This window comes from Bidens hawaiensis, unplaced genomic scaffold (assembly GCF_021521415.1).
Source record: "Bidens hawaiensis isolate Kalapana, Puna unplaced genomic scaffold, B.hawaiensis_p1.1 tig00011861_1, whole genome shotgun sequence".
In the NCBI taxonomy this organism is placed as follows: Eukaryota; Viridiplantae; Streptophyta; class Magnoliopsida; order Asterales; family Asteraceae; genus Bidens; species Bidens hawaiensis.
Window position 1 is genome coordinate 129,906 of NW_027491946.1, and position 8,701 is coordinate 138,606.

Here is an 8,701-nt window from a genome sequence, read left to right on the forward strand (position 1 = left end):
CATTGCTCGCCTTGAGTAGGCAAAAGCGATGAAGCTCTCGCCTTAGGTCGCCTCTCGCCTCGGCTAGCCTCAGGTGCGCTTTTTTAAACCAAGGTCTCCGGTCACCGTCATTATTAGATTCGTAGGGTAAATATTCACGATTTCGTCTAAAAAAATATTAGGTATTAAACTCGGTCACCCCACAGTAACTTAAGCCACCCCTATGATTTTGTCCAAGTTTCGTCACTAAACACTAATGTAGCGAATGATCAAGAATGAAGTATAACACATAGCTTTATAACTCAATATTGTTAAACTAAAATGACTAAACTGTCTAGTTTAATTAAATTTATTATATAATATTAATATAATGACACTAAAATAAAAAACAGTAAATTAAGTCTCATAATTCTAGCTGGACAAGGAACTGTAGTTGAAAACAAACACTGTTATTTAACGAGCTAGAAAATCATTTCAATAATTTTGACAACATAATTACTTCAGGTATTATATATTATATAATTATATCCATTGTCTTGCAAAACGGGTCGGGTCGCAAGTAGATATAAATAGTAGGTCTCATCATTATCCATGCACACACTTGATACATAAAGTCAAATATTTAAAACAATGAACACCTTTTCTTTACACAATCCATTCTACTGTAGTAACAACCATGTACAAGAGTACCCTTTACCGGAAACTGAAACATGGTCGTATTTGGAATCCGAATACGACCATGTTTCGGGTCTTGAAGGCATTGCCGCAGTGGTGGGAGAACGAGTGTTGTTTGGAGATTCAACAACCACGGTCCGAAAACAGACAGATTCCACGGTTGATGTCGTTAAAGAAACGAGAATGTTAAGGTGGATGCGTGTCTTAAGTGTTTGTAAAAAATGTGTAGTTATGTAAATTGTATTGAGACTTACTACACGTAGTGGCTATGTTGTGGAGATGGAAACGAGGCCAAAATGCTGGGCACAATGCCTCCCGGCTCGTTTTGGTCTCGTTACAGGCAGGGTTCGTTGTGTACATAACGTGGGTGGGTATGGTTGGCCAATTATATTTTTTTGCTCTTTAATTTATAATTTTATTTATATTAAAATAATTACGCTAGGTACACCGCCTCCGGCTCGGTTTGATTAGGGTTCGTTATATACATAGTGTGGGAGGGGAGGGTTGGTCAATCATATTTTTTTGCTCTTTAATTTATATTAAAAAATTAAAATATAAATAATTATGAAATAATTGAAAGGGGGTTACATGGCATTTAACCACTGCGTCATTTTTTGTAAAACCTGTTATTGCTGACTGGGATGTCACGTGGCAAAAGATGTCCGATTACACTTAGTTACCACAACGTGTGGTCTACTAATTGTAATTAGAATTCCGGTGGGGCCAGAGCAAGTAAAAAAAACGAATCCCTAAAGTATAAAATCACTCTATGGAATTTCACCCAAACTTTTTTCAAAATAAAGTTATATATTTAAGTAAATAATTTTTTTATAATTTATGGAGAGAGTGGGCCATGTGTGACTACACATGGCCCGGGCCGGCCCTGATTAGAGTATATATAAAAAATGATTTATAGATTGGTTCATATTTACATGATACTACCTCTAATTAACGTTTATCTAATTACATTGTGTCTAATAATGGTCTATCAAGAACTGCGGACTAGAAAAGAATTACCGCGGGGTAAGAAAGAGGCCTTGGGGGAGGTGGTCCGCAGAGATACGCGACAAGATAGGACGTTGCCGACACTGGCTAGGGATGTTTGACACGGCGGAGGAGGCAGCGCGTGCTTACGACACTGCGGCAAGGCGACTAAGAGGGTCAAAAGCCAGGACCAACTTTGAGATACCCTCGGTGTTCCCATTGTCTACCACCGTTACACCACCGGAAGTTATAAAAAGAAAGAAGTATAGTAGCACTAGTAATAAGTGTCACGTTGTGACGTCACTATGTAACACCCCAACCCGGAGCAGGCTGACGTGTCACTATTACAGATATCATAGACCAAACAAAAACCATTTAAATGAAATGAAAAGAATCCCATGGCAACCAAAAGAGTTAAAAACACTGAAAGAAATTCTAAGTCAAATTTATTAAATGCTTAAATAAAAGAAAATTTAATCAAGTCCTTATTCTTGAGCTTCATTTTACTCTCATCACTGATCTCCCCGATTTCCCGAATTACCTGTTAGCAAATAAGACAGACACAAACAAGAAAATACGGCTGAGCCAAAAATTGCCCAGTAACGGAAAGAACAATAGTATAGGTAAAGGCACACATAAGACAAAACACATACTGAAGTAAAACTGAAACTATTGCGGATATAAAACCACGTTTTAGACCGAACTATAATTAGATGCGAAACATAATCCGATACACGATCGGGACGTAATCTGAATATACTCAAATTTAACCAAATGCGTATACACATATCAAAACGGACCAGAAATATAGCGAAACAAAATATAATTACTAAAATACACGATGATGATGTTAAAATAAATAGGTCGTGTAATACGGAAGCACCCAGAGCCTAAACAGAGGGGTACACAGCTAGCTAGTCCATGCACCAAAGAGACGGTGTGGGTGGCGTGCACACATTGTTCCATCTCAAACAGAAGTCAGGAGTCAGGAGTCAGGAGTCGGAGCTAAGATCGATCTATACGCCTCTAAGTGGCCAAGGTACTACATGAGTACTTTCAGAGACGCCGTGAACTTTGATTACGCACTGTCACGATAAGTGCCATGTCGTTGACGCCCCAACGACAAGTCAGAAATGCTCGGGTAACAGAGTACTGAACTAAAGTCGTATAACTAAAAGATATTTAAACAGGAACATGCAATAATGAATTCAAAATATATATAACCTATTGCATGCTATAAAATTAATATAACCATATCATACGAATAAACTGAACTAGATAACAAAAATCCGCACTACGAAGTGACGGACATCGAATATAAATTGGACTAGAACCAATACTATGAGTGAAGAAAAACAGAATCCGTACCTTAACCAAAAGCGAAAGAAAAAGTAAAGTCAACGTCGTCCGCAAATTGTGTGAGAACCTACGGTTTAGTTTCTTGTAGGATTAATTATAGGAAATTTAAATTATCGTAATGGTGATTCGTTAACTTACGGATTTTCCGGCAACTACAGGTTTAAGATTCTTAATTCATTATTTAATTGGCGTTACAAGGTCATGCTATCGCATAATACCTCAAAACATAAAAGTTAGAATAAGCTTAGCGGGGTTTGGTCGTGATAATTATTTGCAAAATAATCATGACAATCCCAAGCAATATTATTATGCTAGCATGTACTTGATCCAACATTCTGGTGGCTCAATCAGTTTATTACAGTATCATAAAATTTGTTTTAACTAAAGTATTGAACATCTCCATTTAATTTATATCAATTATTTATCTATAATAATTAATTAAATAGACATATAAATCATGCATTATTACGTACTGTAATGAAAAACAAGGATGAACTTAGATTAAATAAACTTCAATATGTTTCAATTCTTCCCCGACTACTACTGCTCGGTTTCGCAGCACCTAAGTCAACCAACAAATAGCAAGAAAGCCAAGGGCTGGTGAAAGGATCCATTAACGAATGATCACAAAAGAAACCGGTAACAAAAAGGTTAAAACGAAATCACACGATCCAAATAAACATGCTTGATTTTACCAAAAACGTTATTGCTTGTTCATCTTATTGTTATTTAAAGAAATATGATTTCAAGTTAGGTGTTCTTATTGGGTTTTATCGCCGGAACAAGTTAACGATCGCATAAGCGGTATAAAAGAAAAACAAGTTATCAGAATAAACAGGTTGTAGGGAAACGGACGATTACCTTGACGGCCGAACAGAATGAAATAGATAGGCGAGGTAAGTCGCAGCGGTTGTGATGGTTTTCTTTGTCAACAGCAGTTAGCGGTTGCGGTGGCGGTTTTCGGCTACTGGTAGCGTCTGCGAGAACTCGTGTAGCGGTGGCTGCGGTGCCAGCGGTTTCTCCGGCGAGTTACAGGGCGGCGGCGGTGGTGTATACGGCAGAGAGATACAGAGATTTAAGGTTTTGTTATCTTGGAGTCTTATCGCGTTTGTGTTATATATATTAAACGAGTTATAAGCGTGATCAAATTCCTAAATAAGTTAGTTGTTTGTTGCTCAAGTTTTCGCTGGAATGTTACAAGTTGTAAACTTGCTCAAACTCAAATTCTTAAATTTCATATTTTATTCAAAACACTCATCCGTTGATGTTATTATTATTATTATTAATTATACCATTTACAGTTTAAAATAATATTTATATTAAAATTATGGTTATTCGTTTGTTATCTAATACAAAAGTTTGGGTTATTATACACTAGGTCAATTGTTTAGTACTACTAGTCCAATGGAGATTAAGAAGAAGATGAACTCTAGCTAATAGTAATATTAATCTTGCAAGTGAGTAAGTGATGTAGAAGTGGATTTGAAAGTGTTTAATGATTCAATGTAGTTACGTAGGTATGTTAATTGTGCTATATATTGTGTCTAGTATATTGTTTCTTTGTCACATTTACATAACGTAAAATAATCGGAATTTCTATTTGACTGGTTAAAATAAACATTTTGTCCATTTGAACATTTTATTTTTTTGTTTTTTTTACCTGAAATGTCTACCTCAAATCTAGTCCATTCATCTACTTAATAATCATCACTCGACTGGATATTCGACCAGCCAAGCCACGCCACATGCATACTACAAAAAATTGGCTCAAGTCAACCTTTATTTTTATAAAAAAGTTATGCATTAGGCAAAGTTGCATTAGACCTAATGAAACTTTTTTGTTAGATAACGCAATTATTTCGTTCAAATGCAACGCTGTTTCTTTAAAATGCGACATTTTAAAAATGTTGCTTTTGAACGAAATAATTAATTTATCTAACAAAAAGGTTGCATTAGCTAGGTTAAATGAAACTTCACCTATTGCAGTTTTTCTTTTTAAATAAATGTTGCTTTAGGCCAATTTTTTAATGGTTCAATATCTCGTCAAGTTGCCTGCACTTTTCGAAGAAAAGAAATGGGGAACCACGAGTTTTTAAGGTGTCACGACGAGATTTATTTTGGCTTCGAGTGTCTTCCAAAAAGACTATTTTTGGCTTCTGCCGATTTTTTTTGCTTTCGTTGACATTGTTTTGGATCTTGAGAGAATATTATTTGTTGAAAATCTCATCATTGATGATTATTAAGTAAGCAGATTGATTAGATTAGGGGAGGATATATTGATAAAATCCGGTCAAACGATGACCGAAAAAATGAATATTAATATATTTATGATTTAAAATTTTTATGAACGGTTGATATTGATAAGGGGAAGACGAAAATAGGACAAAGTTATACAATAAAATTGTCCCTGATTGGTTAAAACCTAGATTCAAGGAGTACAATTTCACTGTATGGAAAATCCAAGAAAACAAATAAAAACAGTGAGTTTAGAGATTCTTTAATGATATTCCGCAAGTACACTTTTGTTGTTTAAGGACAGGGTTGTGTCAAACTCATCATGGGATTTGTTTGTTAAGAATACTAGGTTGTTCTTAAAGATAATTTTATTTTAAAATTAATTAGGACATGTTTTATATGTACATCAGTTTGAATTAAATATAAAATAAAATTAGAGACTGTGTGTAAGAAGATTGACAAAACAGTTTTGTTTGTATAATGATACTTTTGCTAAAATTTATACTTTAAACATAAGGCTTCATAGACTAGTCTCGAGACAAGCAGTTCGGGATGGAGATCTTAGGCTGTACCAATAGGAATGATGTTCGCATCCCTGCTGATCTCATCTTGCTCGGTCACGAGTCTTACAACATCCTACATAGAATTCGGTCATAAACACTCATCTTTTGAACGTAGTAAATAGTAAGGGTGTGTTTGGGATTCCTTATTTTCCCCACCTTATAACTTATGAATGTTTAATAAGTCCATTTTATGTGTTTAAAGTGTTTGGGAACACATGAGGACTTTTACTTTTCTCCTTATCATTAAGGCTAAAAAAAGGGTTTTCAATAAGTTGAGATTTAGTAACTTATCAACTTAAGTTTGGAATTTCCATTCCACCCTTTCATTCCACACATCTCTCTTTAACCATTACACCTTACATGCTAAACCAAACACTTTTTAAAAAACAACTTATTAACTTATTGGCTTTTAAGTTAATCCAAACACTTTTCTGGAAACTCCTTCTTAAAAAGTCATAAGTCCTTTTCAACTTATCATAAAAAAGCCTTTTCAACAAAAATAAGGAATCCCAAACACACCCTAAATGAGGGTCAAGCGGACCCATTGGTCATTCGGTAGTCAAAAGCAATGGCTTTATCATGAAATGTGTTTTCTTTTAGACAAAATACTGGCTTGGAGCCTTCAAATTGTCGACAATCGAGAAAAAAACATGATATTTTCAAAGGAAAAGTTTTGACATGATATTTTTGAAGGCGACGAGAAATTCACTTCTTACACTCTTTAGAGGAAACCGTAAGTACTAGAAAAATCTTGAATTTTTTTTATAATTCTATAATTTCTATACACATATTTTAAATATTAAACTTGACTTGATATATTAACTTTCTTAGAGACTTTTTATTTTTAAAATACAAACAATTAAGGTTGTCTTAAGGGTACAAATTATAAACATTCATTTTACTTGTATTGAAGCAACCGGCCACATCATAAATCATAGGTAAGACGAATACATTGGCATATCAACTGTATCAATCACCAACTCCTTACTCTTGCGTTATAATCAAAATAGTGAGTCCAGAAAAAAGGTTACAGGGAGTAAGAATGAGATGACATACATAGTATTGCTGTATTCATGTCTTTCAATCATATACAGTCCAACATAACATGCATATCACTTATTTAAGTAACATGTATCATCATAGCATGCCAAGTTATATTAAATGCAATGCACAATTTTTTATAACGTAATTATACAAGAAAAATAGCAAAATTATAACGTACTTGAGCCAAATCATACGACCCGTATGATTTTTTGGTTGATAAAGAAATAACTGATATGATCGATGAAAAAACCATATCGGTCATATGTAGATGAGACCTGTACCGTAGCCATACCCATATCAGTAGCGAAAGTACGTGTACAGAAAATCAATAAATTTGAGTACCGAGTACCGTACTAGATTTATTAGTACGGTGCGGATATGGGATCAAGTATTGGTTCGGTACCCGCTTTGCTTTTTTGTTTTTTTTTCAGATCTTCAATGATTTTGGTACCGATACGAGTACGAGTATCAAAATGGATAAATGGGTATGAGTAGCAGTTGAACTATATGATGAATGATCAATTGGACCTTTTTTTAGACATATATATATATATGGAAATTGTCAATAAAACCTCCACATACTTTAAACATGTACAAAAATTCTAAATATTCTTACCCGTAACTCCGTAAGTAGCGATTACTAAAATCATAAAATCTTGGTATTAATACTCAGTACCACATAAGCTAAATCAATATAGCCAATAGGTACTGTAGTATTAGTACAAATACGTGTACTTGGGAAAGAAATCACATTCCTAGTCGTATCGTATGAAAGGGCGAACAATATAACATTATACATATAATATGATATACAAGTTGGCATACACCGTTAGATAGCAAGACTCTTGTCAACTTCAAATAATACAACAAATCTAACCAAGTAATTGTGAGATTGTTTATTGACAACAGAATAAAAGATTGAAAACCAGAGGTGACGTCACAAAAGATCAAAACAAAACAAGTTTAAGCACTGTTTAACAAGAGATGATATATCTAGACCTTAATTTTACAACACGTTCCCATACGTACCAGTAAGTGTGACACCTCCTGAACCTCGTAAATCAAACAAGTAACCTTATTAACCATTGGTTCAAACCAGTAAGCTACCATGCTGGCATGCTCAAGTCAAGTTTCACCTACTCAATCTGTCACCTAATTACTTAATTGTCAATTAAGTGCACCAGGTCTTATCATACTCTTTTTTATATGAACAAATTATAAGCACTTTTGTTTGTGTATTACTAATAAAAATTTAAGAGAAGGCCCAAAATGGATCTATACTTGTGTTAAATTTTCATATACTGTGTATAAAAAATGATCACAAGCATTGACAGACCTAGAAAATGCTTTTAGGAGGCGTGAATTTTTAGAGGTCGGTTGTCAATTGCAACATATTTAAAAAGAAAAAAGGTCGTCTGGTTCGGGTTCAGATCGATCACTAAACATATAAAATTGAATCAGTCCTTCGTGTGTAGCTTAGTTGGTTAAGGGGTCGTAAGAAATGGAACAATAACCTAGAGGTCGTGGGTTCGAAACCTATTCTAATAGCCAATCCCGTTGTCACTGAGTGAAGCTAATTTACCTCTCACGTGTTGGGCCTGAGATGGTATAGCGTTTTGGAACAATAAAATCGAATTAAACGAATGAACAGGCTTTGGACTAAGAGGCCAATCCATCACTTGTTGGCAGGAGGGTTAACCCAAACCCAATTTGGGGAAAAGATTGAACAAAAAAATATGCCAAAAGTAAACAAAAGAAACAAAGAATGCCATTATCACAACTTTTCATCATTGTTTCACCCGTGTCTTTTTTTTTTTTTTTACAGTAACATGTCATTGACTTGTATTATTTACTGATAAATC

General features: G+C 34.5%; 1 pseudogene; it reads left to right on the forward strand.

The window, feature by feature from the left end:
• Positions 1 to 547: 547 nt before the first annotated feature.
• On the forward strand, positions 548 to 4,434 carry LOC143539308 (ethylene-responsive transcription factor ERF084 pseudogene; annotated as a pseudogene).
• Positions 4,435 to 8,701: the final 4,267 nt, after the last annotated feature.